General features: G+C 41.7%; 1 protein-coding gene across 1 annotated transcript in view; it reads right to left on the reverse strand.

The window, feature by feature from the left end:
• Nucleotides 1-15,500, reverse strand: part of LOC105007163 (histone deacetylase complex subunit SAP130-like) — an 80,117-nt gene extending 64,617 nt beyond the window's left edge. The window contains 1 exon segment of the mRNA XM_013132490.3: nucleotides 15,424-15,500. The gene's annotated coding sequence lies outside the window, so the exon portion shown is untranslated.
• Nucleotides 15,501-23,206: the final 7,706 nt, after the last annotated feature.

Here is a 23,206-nt window from a genome sequence, read left to right on the forward strand (position 1 = left end):
CTGACTCCCGCTCATTTTCTTTCTCTATTTTCTCCGTCCCTGTTGCCTCCAAATCCTCACTCTCTCTTGGTTCCTCTCCTCTTTCGTGACTAACAACTTTATCATTTGACGTCCCACTTGACAGTTTCCCTGATTACAGCCAGTTAAGCATATTTATTATATGTATATGGAATGAATTAATGAAACGAGTCGGCACGCTTATAGCAGCGGCTGCAGTGCATAAAAGAAAAGCAGTGGTAGAAGACAGCAGCTGTCTTCTTCTACGTTTCTAAAAATAAAACAAATAAATTATAGTTTTTTATTTTCAATAAAAGCGATTATGGAAATGTTTACTGTTCATGTTTTTTTATTGTATGGGAAAATCCTACTTAAAAAAACAGCGCCATTAAATTTTTCCTCTCGCGCACCCCCTGGTGGCAGCTCACATACCCCTGGGGGTGCGCGTACCACACTTTGGGAATCCCTGTTCTATAAGCTTTTGATGCATCTCTATTTTCAAATAAACTATTGATTGTGCCAAGATAATTTTGTCTCTCTACTTACTCCTTTAAGAGTGTCTATTGATGGAATTACCATCACAGCGCCCAAATCTTTTCCAGGGTTTTGCCTAGCTGAATATTAGTCAAAGGTGGTCCCCCAAACGCTCTACCAGACGCCCCTCTGTGATATACTTTATATAATATCTGCCCACTTGAAAAGGAAAACTATTATTAGGGATGTAACGATATTGACGATATCGCGCTATCGCGGTGGTAAACGTGTCTCGATATCGTCGTGGTTGGGTTACAATGTTAAAAGGACAGGTGTCCGTCAAAAAGCAAGAGGAATAAACACAGTCCCGCGGAACAAATCATTGTTAACTACATAGACCATGATCCTTTGCGCTGCGTCGTCACAACAACCATTGTTAAGCCAATAGGATTGCACGCTGCACGCTGTCCACACAAGCTCACAGCAAGCCAGCATGGCCGACAGCGATACTTGTAAGGATGAAAACAACAACCCCGAAGTTGAGATTGTGCCAGCCCCTGCAGCTTTTAAATCAGATGTCTGGAAACATTTTGGTTTTGCCGTGTCAAAAACGCAAAAGGAGAGAAGGTGGTGGACAGACAATGGACTATGTGCAAGCACTGCCACAGTAAACTGCGATACAACACGGGAAAGACTGTTTAAGGATTTTATTTTTTTTACTGTTTTTTTTTCTTCTCCCTTGCAATGTAGATATTTTGATCTTTCTGATGAAAAATGTGAACATAAGCTAAATGATAGGTCAGTTTTTTTTAAAAGGCTTTTTGACTGACTATTTTATTTAAGTTTAAGTTATGTTCCTAAATACCAGTTTTAAAAGGCTGTATTTGCCTTGCACATTTAAACCTGACTTAACTTGATCTTTGTTTGCACTTAAAGGGAATTCCCTATTGTTTACAATTGTTCTAGTTGCTTCTTAACTTGAACATTGCACAGAAGAATCAGTTATGCAACCAAATATTATTATACAGAATATTGATGTTCCTGACTACAACTTGCACTTTAAAAGCACTATGTGATCAGCGTTTTATGTTGTCATGATCCATAAATACAACAATAAATTGCCTGTTGACTGGCAAAAGCAGAATAAATGTCAGTATTTTTTTTGCTATTATCATCACAAACATTATCGTGAGCTATTTAACAATACCGTGAGCTTTTCCACAATATCGCAATAAATATCGTACCGTGAGGTCAATATCGAAATTGTATCGTACCGTGAGATTTTGATATCGTTACATCCCTAACTATTATTGTGTTAAATATGCCCTGTTGTCCATGTCAACTTGTGCAGCTAATGCACACTATAATGTCCTCCCTAATACTGGCTAGGTCACTCCAAGACCTTAATGTGCTTCTTCTTGAGCCACTCCTTTGTTGCCTTGGACGTGTGTTTTGTGTTTTGGTCATTGTCGTGCTGGAATACCCATCCACTGCCCATTTTCAATGCCCTGGTTGAAGGAAGGAGGTTCTCCTCCAAGATTTGTTGGTACATGGCCCCGTCCATCATCTCTTAGAGGCTGTGAAGTTGTCCTGTCCCCTTAGCAGAAAAACACCCCCAAAGCATAATGTTTCCACCTCCATGTTTGACGGTGGGGATGGTGTTTGTGGGGTCATAGGCAGCATCCCCCCCCCAAACACAGTATGTTGAGTTAATGCCAAACAGCTTGATTTTGGTCTCATCTGACCACAACACTTTCACCCAGTTCTCCTCTGAATCATTCAGATGTTCATTGGCAAATTTCAGATGGGACTGTACAAGTGCTTTCTTGAGCAGGGGGACCTTGCGGGCGCTGCAGGATTTCAATTCTTCACGGCATCGTGTTATCAATTGTTTTCTTGGTGACTATGGTCCCAGCTGCCTTGAAATCATTGACAAGATCCTCCTATGTAGTTCTGGGCTGATTCCTCACCGTTCTCACGATCATTGCAACACCATGAGGCGAGAGCCCCAGACCGAGGGAGATTGACAATTATTGTGTTTCTTCCATTTGCGAATAATCGCACCAACTGTTGTCACCTTCTCACCAAGTTGCTGCTTGGCAACGGTCTTGTAGCCCATTCTAGCCTTGTGTAGGTCTACAATCTTGTCCCTGACATCCTTGGACAGCTCTTTGGTCTTGGCCATGGTGGAGAGTTTGGGATCTGATTGATTGCTTCTGTGGACAGGTGTCTTTTATACAGGTAACAAGGTGAGATTAGGAGCACTCCCTATTAGAATGTGCTCCTAATCTCAGCTCGTTACCTGTAGAAAAGACACCTGGGAGCCAGAAATTGTTGGTTCCAATGGAGTGGATAACTGGCTCTCTTTTTGTGACTCTCCCAGAAATGGGGCCAAGCCTGATCTGCTGAAGAACGACTGACTCAATCCTAGCTGGAGTGGTGCTCTTCTTTCATCTAGGAACATAGACAGGAGTTTCACTCCTATAGCCTCACCATGAGATAGGGTGCAGGTCAGGCTGCAGGCTGTTAGCCAGCCTGCTAGTATAGTAGAGTCTGTCGATAGCATAGCCAGAGCAGTTAGCATAGGACTGCCTATTGAGATTGTGACTTATTCCACGATGAGAAAAGTTAAACAAGTTAGTGCAAACAATAGCAACCTTATTAATATAAAGCCTTCTTTCACCTCGGTCATTAATAAAAATGGCAGTATTGCTTCCCATCTTAAAATGGGACCCCTTAATGTTAGATCCCTTGCTTCAAGGCAATTGCAGTAAATTAATTAATCACTGATCATAGACTGGATGTCTATTATTGGCTTGTGTGAAACATGGCTAAAGCCTAATGAATTTACTGCCCTATATGAGGCCTCTCCTCCTGGCTACACTAGTGCTCATATCCCCCGCGCATCCCGAAAAGGAAGGGTGTTGCTATATTTAAATATAAAGGAAGGGTGTTGCTATAGTAAATATAATTTTACACTTAAACACATCACTGGTTTTCATTCTTTTAAAGTTTTACTCATGAAAGCTAACCAGGCTGATAAACCGTTTTTCATAGCTACCATTTACAGGCCACCCGGGCCATACACAATGTCCCTCAATGAATTTCCTGAATTCTAGTTTAACCTTGTAGTCATGGCAGACACTTTTCACATTTTTGGTGTTTTCATAATTCATATGGAAAAGTCAATGACCCTCTTCAAAAAGCTTTTGAAACCATAATTGACTTAATGGGTTTTGTCCAACATGTCTCAGGTCCAACACACTGCCACAATCATACCTTAGACTTATTCCTTCCACCAAGTTGGAAGTATTTAGACTAGCCTGAATAGACAGTACACAATAACACCGAAAAGCATTCATCTGCTCGATCAGCTAATTTCTCCAACCTGATTGTGGTGAACAAAAACAATCCAAAATGTCTCTTTGACACAGTTGCAAAGTTAAAAATGTAATGCTAAACAAGTGAAGTGGGTCTTCACTTCAGCAGTAATGAATACATGACATTTTTTGATGAAAAGATCTCCACAATTAGAAAACAAATAGCTCACTCCCCCATAAATACAAACCCGATTCGAAAAAGTTGGGACACTGTAAAAATTGTGAGCAAAAAAGGAATGGAATAATTTACAAATCTCAAACTTATATTTAATTCACAATAGAATATAGATAACATATCGAATGTTGAAAGTGAGACATTTCGTAATGTCATGCCAAATACTGGCTCATTTTGGATTTCATGAGAGCTACACATTCCAAAAAAGTTGGGACAGGTAGCAATAAGAGGCTGGAAAAGTTAAATGTACAGATAAGGAACAGCTGGAGGACCAATTTGCAACTTATTATGTCAATTGGCAACATGATTGGGTATAAAAAGAGCCTCTCAGAGTGGCAGTGTCTCTCAGAAGTCAAGATGGGCAGAGGATCACCAATTCCCCCAATGCTGCGGCGAAAAATAGTGGAGCAATATCAGAAAGGAGTTTCTCAGAGAAAGATAACAGAGTTTGAAGTTATCTACAGTGCATAATATCATCCAAAGATTCAGAGAATCTGGAACAATCTCTGTGCGTAAGGGTCAAGGCGGGAAAACCATACTGGATGCCCGTGATCTTCGGGCCCTCAGACGGCACTTCATCACATACAGGAATGATACTGTAATGGAAATCACAACATGGGCTCATGTTGTGATTTTAGCCGGCTAAACCTCTATAGGTCAAAAAAGAAGCCGTATCCAAACAGGATCCAGAAGCGCAGGCGTTTTCTCTGGGCCAAGGATAATTTAAAATGGACTGTGGTAAAGTGGAAAAGTGTGGTCAGACAAATCAAAATTTGAAGTTCATTTTGGAAAACTGGGACGCCATGTCATCCGGACTAAAGAAGACAAGGACAATCCAAGTTGTTATCTGTGCTCAGTTCAGAAGCCTGCATCTGGTATGGGGTTGCATGAGTGCATGTGGCATGGGCAGCCTACACATCTGGAAAGGCACCATCAATGCTGACAGTTATATCCAAGTTCTAGAACAACATATGCTCCCATCCAGATGTCGTCTCTTTCAGGGAAGACCTTGCATTTTCCAACATGACAATGCCAGACCACATACTGCATCAATTACAATGTCATGGCTGCATAGAAGAAGGATCCCGGTACTGAAATGGCCAGCCTGCAGTCCAGATCTTTCACCCATAGAAATCATTCGGTGCATCATCAAGAGGAAGGTGCGACAAAGAAGACCTAAGACAGTTGAGCAACTAGAAGCCTGTATTAGACCAGAATGGGAAAACATTCCTATTCATAAACTTGAGCAACTTGTTTCCTCAGTCCCCAGATGTTTGCAGCCTGTTATAAAAAGAAGAGGGGATGCCACACAGTGTTAAACATGGCCTTGTCCCAACTTTCTTGAGATGTGTTGATGCCATGAAATTCAAAATCAACTTATCTTTTCCTTAAAGTGATACATTTTCTCAGTTTAAACATTTGATATGTCATCTATGTTGTATTCTGTTTTTATTCACAATTGTACAGTGTCCCAACTTTTTTGGAATCGGGTTTGTAGTTACAGTGGGTATAGAAAATAATCACCCCCTTTAAAATCATCACATTTTGTTGCTTTGCAGCCTGAAAGGTTTTTGTTTCATTCAGCTGTATTTACTCAGTGCAACTTATAACATCTAAGTGAAAGATATAACATCAACATGTCATAAAAAAATAAAACAACTATCACTCATTTGGAAAAAGGATCACCCCCTTGTGTCAGTATTTTGTTGAACCACCTTTTGCTTTAATGACAGCCTTTAGTCTGTTGGGATATGTCTCCACTAACTTTGCACATCTAGATATTGCAATATTTGACCACTCTTCTTTGCAGAACTGCTCAAGTTCAGTAAAATTTGATGGTGACCGTTTGTGGACTGCTGTCTTCAAGTCATTCCACAGATTTTCAATGGGGTTTAAGTCCGGGCTCTGACTAGGCCATGTAAGGACATTCATCTTTTTCTCTTTCAACCACTGTGTGGTCAGTTTTGCTGTGTGCTTTGGGTCATTGTCATGTTGGAAGGTAAATCTTCTTCCCATTGACAACTTTCTGGTAGAGAACAGCAGATTTTCCTCAAGAATTTGACAGTATTTTGCCCCATCCATTTTTCCTTCTATCCTGAGAAGTGCTCCAGTCAGAGAAACAACCCCATAAAATGATATTACCATCTCCATGCTTTACTTTAGGAATGGAGTTATTTGGATGGTGAGCTGTATTGGATTTTCGCCAGACATATCGTTTGGCGTTGAGGCCAAATAATAAAATTTTAGTCTCATCTGACCATAACACCTTTTTCCACATGACCTTAGAATCTTCATGGTGCGTTTTGGCAAAGCTCAGTCGTGACTGCCTGTGGCCTTTCTTGAGGAGTGGCTTTTTTCTTGCAACCCTCCCATACAAGCCACATTTGTGGAGAATTTGCACATGTACACAATGACTACTCTTTGTCATGAATTCCTGCAACTGCTTCAGAGTTGCTGTAGGCCTCTTGGTAGCCTCTCTGACCAGTTTCCTCCTGGCTCTTGCATCCAGTTTGGAGCAACGTCCTGACCCAGGGAGGGTGTGTGTTGTACCAAATACCTTCCACTTCTTAATAATAGACTTCACTGTGCTTCTAGGCACTGATAAAGCAAGTTGGTATTATATATTTCGCTTGGATGTAATAAGTTGTAAATACAGCTGAATAAAACAAAGACAAAATTGTCAGTTTTCATCTCAGGCTGCAAAGCAACAAAATTTGATTATTTTAAAGGGGATTCTTTTCCATACCCACTGTATTGTCCTCAAAATCTCAGTTGTCCTGAGAATACCCAGAAATTCTCTGACCTGGTATCAATGGAGACACTTGAATATTTTGGCCCTGTATCGCTGGACATGTTCACTAAATTAGTAGTGAGTTCTTAACCCACAAATTGTCAACAAGACCTGATTCCAACAAAACTATTTAAGGAGCTATTTTCTGTGCTAGGTCAGCCAATTTTGAACGTAATTAATTGCTCCCTATCCTCCGCATGTGTACTAAACTCATTCAAAATAGCAGTAATAAAGCCTCTTCTGAAAAAAATCTAATCTGTATCAAGATATATCAAACAATTATAGGCCAATATCGAACCACCTGTTCCTCTCAAAAATATCAGAAAGGTGTGTTTCCCAACAACTGAATGCCTTTCTGAAGACACAAAACATATGAAATGCTCCAGTCCAGTTTCAGACCCAATCATAGCACTAACAAATGACCTAATGGCCTCAGACTAAGGTTCCGCATCTGTCCTGTTGCTTCTTGATCTTAGTGCTACCTTTGAGAATATTGATACCTCCCTTTTCTTAGAGAGACTAGCAACCCATATAGGGCTACGTGGACACGTTCTAGCCGGGTTTAAATCTCATTTATCTGAAAGATATCTGTTTGTATGTGTGGATGGCATGTCCTCTGACAAATCAAAGGTATGTTTTGGTGTTCCTCAAGACTCTGTTTTGGGCCCATTATTGTTTTCACTATATATGCTGCCTCTGGGTGATGTCATCCAGTTGTATTTTTTCATCTATCAGTCCCCTTGGCTGGTGAGCCAAAAACTGTCTGATTTGTGTGCTATTATGTATAAAACCAAAAGCTTGAAGATTGATTAGTGAACAGCAGCCATGTTTCTATTTGCCCTGTTATGGGGTATGAAGTCATAAATGACCTTGGTCCATAGATAATCATTTCACCTAAAAGACCAGACAATTGGTTCTATATGAGTAGCTATTGAAGTTTCTTTCACATATTCAAAATGGCTGAAAATCCATCAAGGCGGAACTAATGAGTTCCAATGGCAAATCTGTTCCTTGTGAGGAAATTGACTTACCCACCATTTTTTCTCTTTCTATGTCAAACAGAGTGGCATGAGCTTGCAAAGTTGTCTGGTTCAACATCGCCACCCTGTGGTCAGTCGTAAAATGCATGCACATGGTATGTCCTGTCAAGGTTCTGAAGGTGTAACTACTCGGATTATAATACGAATAACGGTTTATCAATAATATGCTCATAACCCACCTGAAGGTTTAATGATCAATAGCGACCACATTGTTTGACAAACAGGCTTGGCTTAAACATCTTGGACAGACCTTGGTCTGCAGAAGTCAAATATCAAAAGACGGGAAGATCAGCCATTGGTGCTATAGGAGTAGCTGTTGAAGCGTTTTTCACAAAATCCAAAATTGTGTAAAATCCATAATGGCCGCCTTTGAGTTCCATTGGCAAAAAATGTCCTTCTGAGGGGATGGACATATAGAAAAGGTTTCATGACTATAGGACACACGGTTGTGGCACTTGGGCCTGTATGAGCATGCAAAGATAGGCCTTTTCGGGCCATTTTATCTCACAGTAATTAGCAAAAAGGACTGAAAAACATTAGAATAATGATAATTAAAGCTGCAAGCAGTATTTCACAAGGCCAAATGGAGCAACAAAAGTAGCTCACTTCATGCTTCCACAAGGAATATTTCATGTTTTTTGCAATTGCTGGTGTTCCTAGCAGTCCTGATGTCTAACTGAAGAGGAAATCTGACCAAAACCTTGACATCAGAATGTGCATGTGTGTAAAGAGTGGAGATGTATATTTTTCCCGTGTGGCAAAAATTTAAATTGTGTAAATTGTGAATTAAAACAGAATGCAATGATGTGCAAATCATTCATCCCTATATTTTATTGAAAATAGTATGAAGACAACACATGAAATGTTGAAACTGAGAAATTGTATTCCATCCATCCATCTTCTTCCGCTTATCCGGGGCCGGGTCGCGGGGCAGCAGTCTAAGCAGGGATGCCCAGACTTCCCTCTCCCCAGACACTTCCTCTAGCTCTTCCGGGGGGACACCGAGGCGTTCCCAGGCCAGCCGGGAGACTTAGTCCCTCCAGCGTGTCCTAGGTCTTCCCCGGGGTCTCCTCCCGGTGGGACGGGACCGGAACACCTTCCCAGGAAGGCGTTCCGGAGGCATCCGAAAAAGATGCCCAAGCCACCTCAGCTGACCCCTCTCGATGTGGAGGAGCAGTGGCTCTACTCTGAGCTCCTCCCGGGTGACCGAGCTTCTCACCCTATCTCTAAGGGATCGCCCAGCCACCCTGCGGAGAAAACTCATTTCGGCCGCCTGTATCCGGGATCTTGTCCTTTCGGTCATGACCCAAAGCTCATGACCATAGGTGAGAGTAGGAACGTAGATTGACTGGTAAATCGAGAGCTTCGCCTTGCGGCTCAGCTCTTTCTTCACCACGACAGACCGATACATCGACTGCATTACTGCAGAAGCTGCACCGATCCGTCTGTCAATCTCCCGTTCCATCCTTCCCTCACTCGTGAACAAGACCCCTAGATACTTAAACTCCTCCACTTGAGGCAGGCACTCTCCACCAACCTGAAGTGGGCAAGCCACCCTTTTCCGACTGAGGACCATGGCCTCGGATTTGGAGGTACTGATTTTCATCCCCACCGCTTCACACTCGGCTGCAAACCGTCCCAGTGCATGCTGAAGGTCCTGGTTAGAAGGGGCAAACACGACAACATCATCTGCAAAGAGCAGAGACGAAATCGTGTGGTCCCCAAACCTGACACCCTCCGGCCCCTGGCTGCGCCTAGAAATTCTGTCCATAAAAATTACAAACAGAACCGGTGACAAAGGGCAGCCCTGCCGGAGTCCAACATGCACTGGGAACAAGTCTGACTTACTGCCGGCAATGCGGACCAAGCTCCTGCTTCGGTTGTATAGGGACCTGACAGCCCTTAGCAAAGGACCCAGGACCCCATATTCCCCAAGCACCCTCCACAAGATGCCGCGAGGGACACAGTCGAATGCCTTCTCCAAATCCACAAAACACATGTGGATTGGTTGGGCAAACTCCCATGAACCCTCCAACACCCCGTAGAGGTTATAGAGCTGGTCCAGTGTTCCACGGCCCGGACGAAAACCACACTGTTCCTCCTGAATCCGAGGTTCTACTATCGGCCGTATTCTCCTCTCCAGAACCCTGGCATAGACTTTCCCGGGGAGGCTGAGAAGTGTGATCCCCCTATAGTTGGAACACACCCTCCGGTCCCCCTTCTTAAAAAGAGGGACCACCACCCCGGTCTGCCATCCCAGAGGCACTGTCCCCGACCGCCACGCGATGTTGCACAGGCGTGTCAACCAAGACAGCCCCACAACATCCAGAGACTTGAGGTACTCAGGGCGGATCTCATCCACCCCCGGTGCCTTGCCACAGAGGAGTTTCTTGACCACCTCTGTGACTTCAGCCCGGGTGATGGACGAGTCCACCTCTGAGCCCTCATCCTCTGCTTCCTCAATGGAAGACATGTCAGCGGGATTGAGGAGATCCTCGAAGTACTCCTTCCACCGCCCGACGACATCCTCAGTTGAGGTCAACAGCTGCCCACCTCTACTGTAAACAGCGTTGGTAGGGCACTGTTTCCCTCTCCTGAGGCGCCGGATGGTTTGCCAGAATCTCTTCGAGGCCAGCCGATAGTCCTTCTCCATGGCCTCACCGAACTCCTCCCAGGCCCGAGTTTTTGCCTCCACAACCACCCGGGCTGCAGCCCGCTTGGCCTGTCGGTACCCGTCAGCTGCCTCAGGAGTCCCACAAGCCAACCAGGCCTGATAGGACTCCTTCTTCAGCTTGACGGCATCCCTTACTTCCGGTGTCCACCACCGGGTTCGGGGATTGCCGCCTCGACAGGCACCGGAGACCTTACGGCCACAGCTCCGAGCGGCCGCTTCGACAATGGCGGTGGAGAACATGGTCCACTCGGACTCAATATCTCCAACCTCCCTCGGGATCCAGTCGAAGCTCTGCCGGAGGTGGGAGTTAAAGATCTCTCTGACAGGAGACTCGGCCAGACGTTCCCAGCAGACCCTTACAGTACGCTTGGGCCTGCCGAGTCTGTCCAGCTTCCTCCCCCGCCATCGGATCCAACTCACCACCAGGTGGTGATCAGTTGACAGCTCCGCCCCTCTCTTCACCCGAGTGTCCAAGACATACGGCCGCAGGTCAGATGAGACGACAACAAAGTCGATCATCGACCTGCGGCCTAGGGTGTCCTGGTGCCACGTGCACTGATGGACACCCTTATGCTTGAACATGGTGTTCGTTATGGACAAACTGTGACTAGCACAGAAGTCCAATAACTGAACACCGCTCGGGTTCAGATCAGGGGGGCCGTTCCTCCCAATCACGCCCCTCCAGGTGTCACTGTCGTTGCCCACGTGGGCGTTGAAGTCCCCCAGTAGAACAATAGAGTCCCCAGTCGGAGCACTTTCCAGCACCCCTCCCAGAGACTCCAAGAAGGTTGGGTACTCTGCACTGCCGTTCGGCCCGTAGGCACAAACAACAGTGAGAGACCTATCCCCGACCCGTAGGCGCAGGGAAACGACCCTCTCGTTCACCGGGGTAAACTCCAACACATGGCGGCAGAGCTGGGGAGCTATGAGCAAACCCACACCAGCCCGCCGCCTCTCACCATGGGCAACTCCAGAGTGGTGAAGAGTCCATCCTCTCTCAAGGAGTGTGGTTCCAGAGCCCAAGCCGTGCGTAGAGGTGATCCCGACTACCTCTAATCGGAACCTCTCAACCTCACGCACTAACTCAGGCTCCTTCCCCGCCAGCGAGGTGACATTCCACGTCCCTAGAGCCAGTTTCCGTGTCCAGAGATCGGGTTGTCTAGGCCCCTGCCTTCGACTGCCGCCCGATCCTCTTTGCACCGGCCCCTTATGGTCCCTCCTGTGGGTGGTGAGCCCACGGGAGGGCGGCCCCACGTCACCCGTTCGGGCTGAGCCCGGCCGGGCCCCATGGGGGAAGGCCCGGCCACCAGGCGCTCGCATTCGAGCCCCAACCCCGGGCCTGGCTCCGGGGTGGGGCCCCGGCTGCGCCATACCGGGCGACGTCACGGTACTCAAAATTGTTTTTGAAAAAAAAAAATGAATTTGATGCCAGCAACACATTTTAAAAAAAAAGTTGGGACAGGGGCATGTTTACCAGTGTGTTGAATCACCACTTCTTTTAGCAATACTTTTGCGTTTGGGAACTGAGGAAACCAATTTTTTTTTCAATGGTTGACAGGTCTGGACTGCATGCTGGCCAGTTTAGCAACCGCACGCTTTTACTTCAAAGCCATACTTTTGTAATACATGCAGAATGTGGTTTGGCATTGTCTTGCTGAAAATAGCAAGGCCTTCCCTGAAAAATACATCCTCTGGATGGCAACATTTCTTATTTCAAAACATGCATATACTGCTCAACATGAATGGTGTTTTCACAGATGTGCAAGTCACCCATGCTACGTGCACTACTGAACCACCATATCATCACGGATGCTGGCTTTTTAACTTTGCGATGATAACTAGCCAGATGGTCACTCTCCTCTATAGTCTGGAGGACGTGGCGTCCAGTATTCCCCAAAATATTTTAAACAAGCTAGGGCCCAGAGAAGGCGGCGGTGTTTCTGGATCTTGTTCATATTGATTTCTTTTTTTGCATGTTAGAGTTTTAATTTGCATTTGTGGATGCAGCGACGTACTGTGTTCACAGACAATGGTTTTTGGAAGTGTTCCTGAGACCATGCAATGATCTCTACAGAAAAACTATGAGATTCCCAAACTCTTTGCAATTTCTAATTGAGAAACGTTATTCTTAAATTGTTGCACTATTTGCCTGCACAGTCTTCCACAGAGTGCTGAACCCCTCCCCATCTTTACTTCTGAAAGACTCATCCTCTCTCGGATGCCCTTTTTATACCTAATCATGTTACTGAGATGTTCCACCATTTATTTTTATTTTTTTAGCTTTTCCAGTCTATTGTTGCCCCTGCCCCTTGTGATGGGAGAAACATAGCTTTCTGAAACTTTGAGCTAACTGAAACAATTGCACCAAAAAAGGATTCACTGTTTCGAAACACTCAAAACATTGCATGCTGGCAACATCTGCTGGTCAAATACATGTAATGCAACTGGAAGACTCCCAGAAAAGAAATTGTCCACAAAGTGGTGTAGTGGTTGGCATACGCTGGCATTGCGTATAGGCCTAAACACTGAATAGACAATTGATACGTCAACAATTAAGTGGAGCTAGACGCAGTCTAATAATGGAACATACCACGAACCTTACAATGTTAATAAAGGAGCAGTAACATCTTAAGCACAGCTGACACGTGCAACAATTACTAAATCTGGAGATGCTCACCTCATTGGGGGGCTTTGAAGCGAGTAGTGTTTTCATAGACAGATATGGAAATATCCGTTAATGAAAACCAGCAATGGAACAATATGACAATGTCAAGGATGTTACGGATAATGTCCTTAGACACTTGACTACTAAAGTAAACCTATATAACGACACATTTAAGTTATATTTTAATAATTGTCATTTGTGTACACAGTATGCCTATGTGTCCCAATAGTATAGGCTGTATAAAATACTGATGTTTGTGGACTTTCATATATAAGGGGACATTTATATGCTTATACATTAATTTGTGTATGCAAGTTGTAGTAGCCCAGTTGTTGCTCACAAATCATGCATTTCACAAGGTTACGTTCAACAACGTGAACATTTTCCCACACATTGGACCTTGGTATTTTTTGTGCGCCCTCCATTTCTCCAAATCAACTGAATAATTCTGATAAAAATGTCTGTCTCTCTCCTGCATCAAACAACTCTCGAAATCTGGCCATTTTCATTGGCTTAAATTTTAGGGACTGGCATAGGTGATCGAAACAGTATAACATAACACTTAATTTGCTTAGATCACGTGACTTGGGCACTTTGAAACAAGCTTCGACACTATGTTTTGGCACTGCAGTGTCATGAAGGTTTCAGAGCTTTTTGATAACCGTATTGCCAGCATCCATCACTACCTGTCCCAGCTTTTTGAAACATTTAGCTGGCATCAAATTCAGTGGGCATATATTTTTCAAGAAATAATAACAATTCTCAGTTTCAACATTTGGTATGTTGTATTTGTACTATTTTCTACTGAATATAGGGTTTAAATAATTTGCACATCATTGCATTCTGTTTTTCTTTACATTTAACACAGTGTCCCAACATTTTTGGAAATGGGGTGGTAAACACTGCATAAAAAAAGCACTACTTTACCAGCAAAAACTATTCAGGTATTTTCCCACACTGTTGTTATAAAGACATAAACAACAAACACTTCAATGTATCACAGGTAGACTGTAATGGAGTGAATTATCTATGAATATAAAGCAAATAAATTATTAAAACAAGGTAATACTTTCAAACACCAACATGTTTTAGACAGTAAGACAGGAACAAAGGGGACTTGGATGCGAACACATCACAGTTGCAAAAAGAGAGGACACTGTACAGTCCATCAGTACCTATTTCACAGACCTACATTCAAGTAATTCATTCATTAACAAAAGTGTAGGGATTCTTATTATGGTCATCGTAAGCTTGTTATATTGTTTAAATTATTGCTGGAACAGTGCCTATAACATATTTATTGTTGTCATCTTTGCAAAAATAAGGTCCTAATAGTTTGCTAAAATACTACTGATCATTCACAGCCTGACCATGCAGCAAGTCAGCCAGCAAGGAGCCATTTTACTGGCTGAAGTATTTTTTTTAAATGTGCAGTTGATTTGCTATGAAGCAAACACTTTTAAGGAGGTCATTCGTACGAGTCTTGGAAGTAATTTTGTAATTGCATATTTAGCATGTTTGCACACATTTCAAGGGGTCTAGGCTAAGTTATGATAGCTAGTTAATAATAGCTACTATACGTTATACTTTAAACACTGAAGTACAATATCGACATTTTAAATATGAATTATAATAGTACAACCAGTTAACGTTACTGATGTAGAATAATTATGTAGTATTCTCGATGTTGTCGTAGATAATAACTTTTAACTTTAGTGTACAGTAGTATTTAAGGGTTGAACATGCTTCACACGTTTGTTTTCCCATTTTAGCAGGTTTGAGTTTTTCACTCTAGACAAGAAGGTATACTGTAGTACTGTAATTATATTCCACATAAAACGTCACATTTCATGTGTTGTTTTAAGATTTTAGCTCTTTGCCGACTGTAGCAAACCGGCTAGCCTGCTGTGTGGTTGTGTAGTAACTACTGCAACCAAATTAGAGACAGCTGAACAAACATGAGATGTTTTACCTGATTTGTACAAAGCGACATAACTTTAACTACTGTAATAATAATCATGCTAACTAGTAATGTTAAATTAAATCGCACCCCAACTAATTTAAAGCTGGTAGCTATTAGCTGCAGCATTATGCCCATTGAGACCAGACGACATTGAGGACTTTTTCGATTTGCCTATTCCAGCTGGAACATAGTTAGCTATGTGTAATAATTATCAGCGGTTATAAGTAACAGTATAATTATATTCAACCAGTAATACGAACATACCGCTTGTGTCCGATCAGGAATCTCCATCAGTGTCTTTCTATTTCAGGCATGTACCACCACAAGCAGCACAATTTCAGAACATCCTGTTTTCCATAAGTTAGTTTACACACATTGCAAAATAAAAGACAATAAGAATTACAATACTAGAATAACTGGGTTGACATAGCATTCATTAGTTGCTATTCTGTATAAATAGTACCAACATTTTCTCAATTCTATGTTGTATGGTCGTAATATTTTCTTCAATTAAAAGAAATATCAATGGGTGTCTTTTAATTTGGAATAATGTATTGGATTCCGTTTTTCTGCGGCTCCCAAATAACGCTAAATGAACTAAGTTACAACTGTAAATAAATGTGCAAAATGAAACATTGAATAACGCCGCGTCATTTACGGGAGATTCAGCAAAACTGTTTACAAATGTGAGTTGTGTAACTGTATCTCAATCCGTGTGTGCGTAATCAGATTTGTAAAAAGTGTAAAATAATCTCTAAATGCGTACGGAGTTTTATGAATGTGTACAGGAATCTGCAAACGCGTATTCAGATTCCGTGTGTACGGTGGCATATTGCAGCCATGCGAAAAAAATATAAAAAGACGCCAATATTTTTTTCTCACGAAATATTACTTCGAGAATAAACTCAAAATGTTATTTCGATAATAAAATTTGGAATATTTAGAGATTATTGTAGGGACCCTGTGTTCAATTAAAGTGCTGTTCTAAATTCCCCAGTTATGTTTCATTAGGGGGCGGGGCCTGACAGTTAGGTGGGGCTGTTTTACCGGGTGGGACGTCCCGCAGTGAGGAGGGCATCTCTGGGGGCTCGGGGACAGCAGGGGCATGTCCAGGGGTGGGGTTTTGGCAGGCATCTCTCTCTATCTTGTGGCTCCACTCCTGTGACAGAGAACCATAACGTGTGATACTTGTCTGAGCTAGCTACAGATCTAGGAGAGAGTTTGTCAAGAGTCTGTGTGTTAACAGATATTGTTGGGCGTAGACAGTGGCCACACAGCTGTCTTGTTAGGGTTAATTAATTCTACCAGGTGTTCTTTACCTCTGACTCCGACTCCTGATTTAGCATCCCGGCCAGGGGTGTTACATTATTCTCTAATAATATTTTCAAGAATAAAGATTTTCTTTTAATCATTTACTTTCTATGTTTATTTTACCTTCCACTCATAACTTTCACCCTTGCAGTTTGTTGTCATGCATTTGTTGATATGGCCGGTTCTCTTGAATTAATCAACTTCTATTTTCTCCTCGGTTTGAGGCATTGGGAGATATAAGCATCATTGAGTCATATAGATGGTATTGTCATTAGTTTATTCATTTTGAGTTCTCAAAGCCTCCACAGAAGGAAAAATCAGTTGGACCTACTTGAACATTGCATTATTCCTACGCACTCAACTTGGTATACAGGTGCTGGTCATATAATTAGAATATCATCAAAAAGTTGATTTATTTCATTAATTCCATTCAAAAAGTGAAACTTGTATATTACATTCATTCATTACACACAGACTGATATATTTCAAATGTTTTTTATATTAATTGTGATGATTATAACTGACAACTAATGAAAATCCCAAATTCAGTATCTCAGAAAAATAGAATATTGTGAATAGTTTCAATATTGAAAACACCTGGTGCCTGGTGGAAAATTAAAATATTACTTAAGATCAATACAAATGTTTTTTTTTTTTTTAAATGTTGGCCAACTGAAAAGTATGAACATTAAAAGTATGAGCATGTACAGCACTCAATACTTAGTTGGGGCTCCTTTTGCCTGAATTACTGCAGCAATGGGACGTGACATGGAGTCAATCAGTCTGTGGCACTGCTCAGGTGTGATGAGAGCCCAGGTTGCTCTGATAGTGGCCTTCAGCTCTTCTGCATTGTTGGGTCTGGCGTATCGCATCTTCCTCTTCACAATACCCCATAGATTTTCTATAGTGTTAAGGTCAGGCGAGTTTGCTGGCCAATTAAGAACAGGGATACCATGGTCCTTTAACCAGGTACTGGTAGCTTTAGCACTGTGTGCAGGTGCCAAGTCCTGTTGGAAAATGAAATCTGCATCTCCATAAAGTTGGTCAGCAGCAGTAAGCATGAAGTGCTCTAAAACTTCCTGGTAGACAGCTGCGTTGACCTTGGACCTCAGAAAACACAGTGGACCAACACCAGCAGATGACATAGCACCCCAAACCATCACTGACTATGGAAACTTTACACTGTGGAGACTTCAAGCAACGTGGATTCTGTGCCTTTCCTCTCTTCCTCCAGACTCTGGGACCTTGACTTCCAAAGGAAATGCAAAATGTACTTTCATCAGAGAACATAACTCAGCAGCAGTCCAGTCCTTTTTGTCTTTAGCCCAGGCGAGACGTTTCTGACGCTGTGTCTTGTTCAAGAGTGGCTTGACACAAGGAATGTGACAGCTGAAACCCATGTCTTGCATACGTCTGTGCGTGGTGGTTCTTGAAGCACTGACTCCCCCTGCAGTCCACTCTTTGTGAATCTCCCCCACATTTTTGAATGGGTTTTGTTTCACAATCCTCTCCAGGGTGTGGGTATCCCCAGAGCCGTTGAAAAAGAGAGTTGCGACACACTATGATTTATGTAGCTCTTAATAGTTCCAAACAGAGCTGCGCTGTCAACCAGTTTGAATGAGTTTAAGCGGGACAGACAGCAGCAGCTATATTTGCAGCAATTATAGGTAAATATTGACGCATAATGTACATTGATTATTATGTTTACGCTAACATTAAATGCATACAATATACTTTTTTGGGGGGGAGAGTGACGGAAACAGAATTAATACGTTTTTGTGTTAAATTTTGGAGGGAAATGGACTCCCATAACGTAGAATACATTTACAGTAACGACTATAATTGCAGCAATGTTCGGTAAATATTAACTTCATGAAATGAAACCGGTGATATAATTACTGAGTGAATTAACTATGTTCCTAAATACGACCCAAAACTGTTAATGGGATTGATTTCAGTATGGCCAATGTACCCATTCATCCTTCCTTAATCATAGACTAAACCATGTATCAGAAAACACACACACAAAAAAAAAAGAATAATACATCCATACGATATGATGTACACATTGTACAGACTAGTATAGGCCTACTCTTAAGTATAAATATGTACACAACCCATAATATATACATTGTATATATATATATATAAATTGTATATGTGTATGTAAGTATGTATGTATATATATATACACACACACACACATTTACATACATAAAGTCCAGAGCACCTGCTGTCATTTTCCTGCATATCCAGGTCTCTTGGCCTATTTTCTATGCCGGAGGTATATCTTTTTGCCCCAAATCTTCAATGACAGCCACTTCTGACCAGACTTCTCCAGACAATAGATGGGTGTACCAGGGTTCAACTGTTTTCTGCAGCTCTTAACTGATGGCGCTGCTAAACATCTTCTGAAAACAAGGGATGATGCTGTTTGTGGCATAATGTGTTTTTCATCTGCTGCAGCAATTTATTCTTTTGATGATCACTACGGTCCTCAACATTGTCAGTTTATTTGTGCTTCTTTAAAAGAGCTTGGACAGCACATCTGAAAACAGCTTTCTGCCTTTGTTGTAGTGCTCAGTATAACTTTTGACAATTATCCATTGTTGTTAGCCGAGCTTGGCTGTTCCTCACCCAGTTGTATTAGTGTTTTGTTAATGTTCATATTACTGTATATTGTGTTTATATTGACAAATCATTATTTGATCCTTTTGAAAACATTATTCTTGAAACTTTCATGCCATTAAAGCCCTTTGAATTGAATAAATGATTTTGTGTGTTTAATTTTGTAGGGAAGGGGGACTGCTCCCCAAGGTATAATACATTTACAGTATGTACTGTATATATTTTTCTCATGCTTCTATGGTCATAATTACCAATATCCTATTGTTATATGTAAAAAAAAACAATTCACATAAATAAACATTTACTAAAACTGGCTACATAAAACAAAACTACTGACTAGATTCATGAGAGGTCGGAAAATGTGTTTAATAGTCAAAATTACAATAATTTCAACAAATTTTCCAGCGAGCATACTTCGGAAGCTCCTAATATTAATGGTCTTCAGTGCTGGAACTATCAGTGTTTGGAACTATTGGCTGCTCCACGACACGTGTTACTTCCGCATTCCAAAGTTCCTATGGCGGTCTATGGGAGTGTCGCAATTCCCTTTTTCAACAGCTCTGGGTATCCCTATTGCTTGTACACTTTTTTTCTACCACATCTTTTCCTTCCCTTCGCCTCTCTATTAATTTTCTTGGACACAGAGCTCTGTGAACAGCCAGCCTCTTTAACAATGACCTTTTGTGTCTTGCCCTCCTTGTGCAAGTTGTCAATGGTTGTCTTTTGGACAGCTGTCAAGTCAGCAGTCTTCCCCATGATTGTGTAGCCTACAGAACTAGACTGAGAGACCATTTAAAGGCCTTTGCAGGTGTTTTGAGTTCATTAGCTGATTAGAGTGTGGCACCAGGTGTCTTCAATATTGAACCTATTCACAATATTCTATTTTTCTGAGATACTGAATTTGGGGTTTTCATTAGCTGTCAGTTATAATCATCGAAATTAAAAAGAAATAAACACTTGAAATACAAACCAGATTCCAAAAAAGTTGGGACAATGTACAATTGTGAATAAAAACAGAATGCAATTATGTGGAAGTTTCAAATATCAATATTTTATTCAAAATACAACATAGATGACATATCAAATGTTTAAACTGAGAAAATGTATCACTTTAAGGGAAAAATAAGTTGATTTTAAATGTCATGGCATCAACACATCTCAAAAAAGATGGGACAAGGCCATGTTTAACACTGTGTGGCATCCCCTCTTCTTTTTATAACAGACTGCAAACGTCTGGGGACAGAGGAAACAAGTTGCTCAAGTTTATGAATAGGAATGTTTTCCCATTCTTGTCTAATACAGGCTTCTAGTTGCTCAACTGTCTTAGGTCTTCTTTGTCGCACCTTCCTCTTGATGAAGCGCCAAATGTTTTCTATGGGTGAAAGATCTGGACTGCAGGCTGGCCCAGTCAGTACTGGGATCCTTCTTCTATGCAGCCATGACATTGTAATTGATGAAGTATGTGGTCTGGCATTGTCATGTTGGAAAATGCAAGGTCTTCCCTGAAAGAGACGACGTCTGGATGGGAGCATATGTTGTTCTAGAACTTGGATATAACTGTCAGCATTGATGGTGCCTTTCCAGATGTGTAGGCTGCCCATGCCACATGCACTCATGCAACCCCATACCATCAGATATGCAGGCTTCTGAACTGAGTGCTGATAACAACTTGGGTTGTCCTTGTCCTCTTTAGTCCGGATGACATGGCGTCCCAGTTTTCCAAAATGAACTTTAAATTTTGATTAGTCTGACCACAGAACACTTTTCCACTTTGCCACAGTCCATTTTAAATGATCCTTGGCCCAGAGAAAACGCCTGCACTTCTGGATCCTGTTTGGATACAGCTTCTTTTTTGATCTATAGAGTTTTAGCCGGCAACGGCGAATGGCACGGTGGATTGTGTTCACCAACAATGTTTTCTGGAAGTATTCCTGAGCCCATGTTGTGATTTCCATTACAGTATCATTCCTGTATGTGATGCAGTGCCGTCTGAGGGCCCGAAGATCACGGGCATCCAGTATGGTTTTCCGGCCTTGACCCTTACGCACAGAGATTGTTCCAGATTCTCTGAATCTTTGGATGATATTATGCACTGTAGATGATGATAACTTCAAACACTTTGCAATTTTTTTCTGAGAAACTCCTTTCTGATATTGCTCCACTATTTTTCGCCGCAGCATTGGGGGAATTGGTGATCCTCTGCCCATCTTGACTTCTGAGAGACACTGCCACTCTGAGGCTCTTTTTATACCCAATCATGTTGCCAATTGACATAATAAGTTGCAAATTGGTCCTCCAGCTGTTCCTTACTGTACATTTAACTTTTCCGTCCTCTTATTGCTACCTGTCCCAACTTTTGTGGAATGTGTAGCTCTCATGAAATCCAAAATGAGCCAATATTTGGCATGACATTACAAAATGTCTCACTTTCAACATTCAATATGTTATCTATATTCTACTGTGAATTAAATATAAGTTTATGATATTTGTAAATTATTCCATTCCTTTTTTACTCACAATTTTTACAGTGTCCCAACTTTTTTGGAATCAGGTTTGTATATCAGTCTGAGGAATGAATGTACACATTATACAAGTTTCACTTTTTGAATGGAATTAGTGAAATAAATCAACGTTTTGATGATATTCTAATTATATGACCAGCATCTGTACATGGGAAGCTTCATGGACACAAACTAATGCATCTTAAATGCATCCAAGCAGGGCATGTGGTTACTCAAAAGGTAGTAATGTGTTTTCTCCAAATTCTAGACCCCCTTGGAGTGCAGGGGAGATGTAGAAATCGCCTTCAGAGACGTCTTTACCGTAACCCAGGTCAGAATTTTTGTGGCATGTTGATTCATATGATTAACTAAAGCCTTACGGCGTTTGTATCAATGGTGCAATTGAAGGCTTTTCTCTAATGGTTATTTGGCTCCACTCTTATTCTACCAGTAGCAATCCAAAAGTAATCGCTGGTTACTTTATGGACGAGGTCGGATCTAGAATGGGAATTCGATCAAATTCAATCTGACCTGGGAACAGAAAATGGTTTAATGGAGCAGATGCAGATGTTTTTGAGACACAACCACGGAGACGAATTCGCAATAAAATGCAATATACAGTGGGGAGAACAAGTATTTGTTACACTGCAGGAAAAGGGTTCCAGGTGTTTACCTCATGAAGCCTGTAGAGAGAATGCCACTAGTGTGCAAAGCTTTCATCAAAGCAAAGGGTGGCTACTTTGAAGAATCTGAAATAAAGATGTTGATTGGTTTAAAACTTTTTGCTTACTACATGAACTTAAATGTGTTATTTGTTTTGATGTCTTCACTATTATTCTAGAATCTAATAACCATGAATGAGTAGGTTTTGTCGAACACTATATTTGGAGTCTCAGGGACTTATTGACGGTTACTGTCTTGGTTTCAGTATTTTCACAGGTCGGGGGTATTAAACGACTGTGCTTAGTCTAGAGTGTTGTTATGAAGCTCATTAGTCATATACAGTGGGGAGAACAAGTATTTGATACACTGCCAATTTTGCAGGTTTTCCCACTTACAAAGCATATAGAACACTAATTTTTATCATAGGTACTCTTCAACTGAGAGTGACGGAATCTAAAACAAAAATCGAGAAAATCACATTGTATGATTTAAGACACCAAATCATGTCATTTCTTGTGGGAAAATTGTGCCACATTGCAGGCTATGCAGCCTGAGCATGCCCAGAGCACAGGTAACTTTACCCACCTTCTTCAATATGAGCACAGACTGTTGCCCTGTGAACCAGTAGTAGTGACTACCATAACGGGTTGTTACATTTTTTTGAAATGATGAAGCATAAGGAGGTATATGGATATATACAGCATATGGTTATTTTGGATCAGTGAAAATGTATGATATGATGTGGGAGGCCGATTTTTCAAGGGTTGGATTCGCTCAATTTAGCCTACAGGTAAGAAATCTAATGTTTCATTTAATGCAGCTGTCACAAACAATGTTAGGCTTTGTTGTCGGATGCAATATTTATCTATTTTGCAGCCAAGTTGTGTTTCATTGACATAAATAAATACGACAAGTTGCAGACAAGTATTACTGGGACACAAACT

The sequence above is a fragment of the Esox lucius genome, chromosome 3 (assembly GCF_011004845.1).
Source record: "Esox lucius isolate fEsoLuc1 chromosome 3, fEsoLuc1.pri, whole genome shotgun sequence".
Lineage (NCBI taxonomy): Eukaryota > Metazoa > Chordata > Actinopteri > Esociformes > Esocidae > Esox > Esox lucius.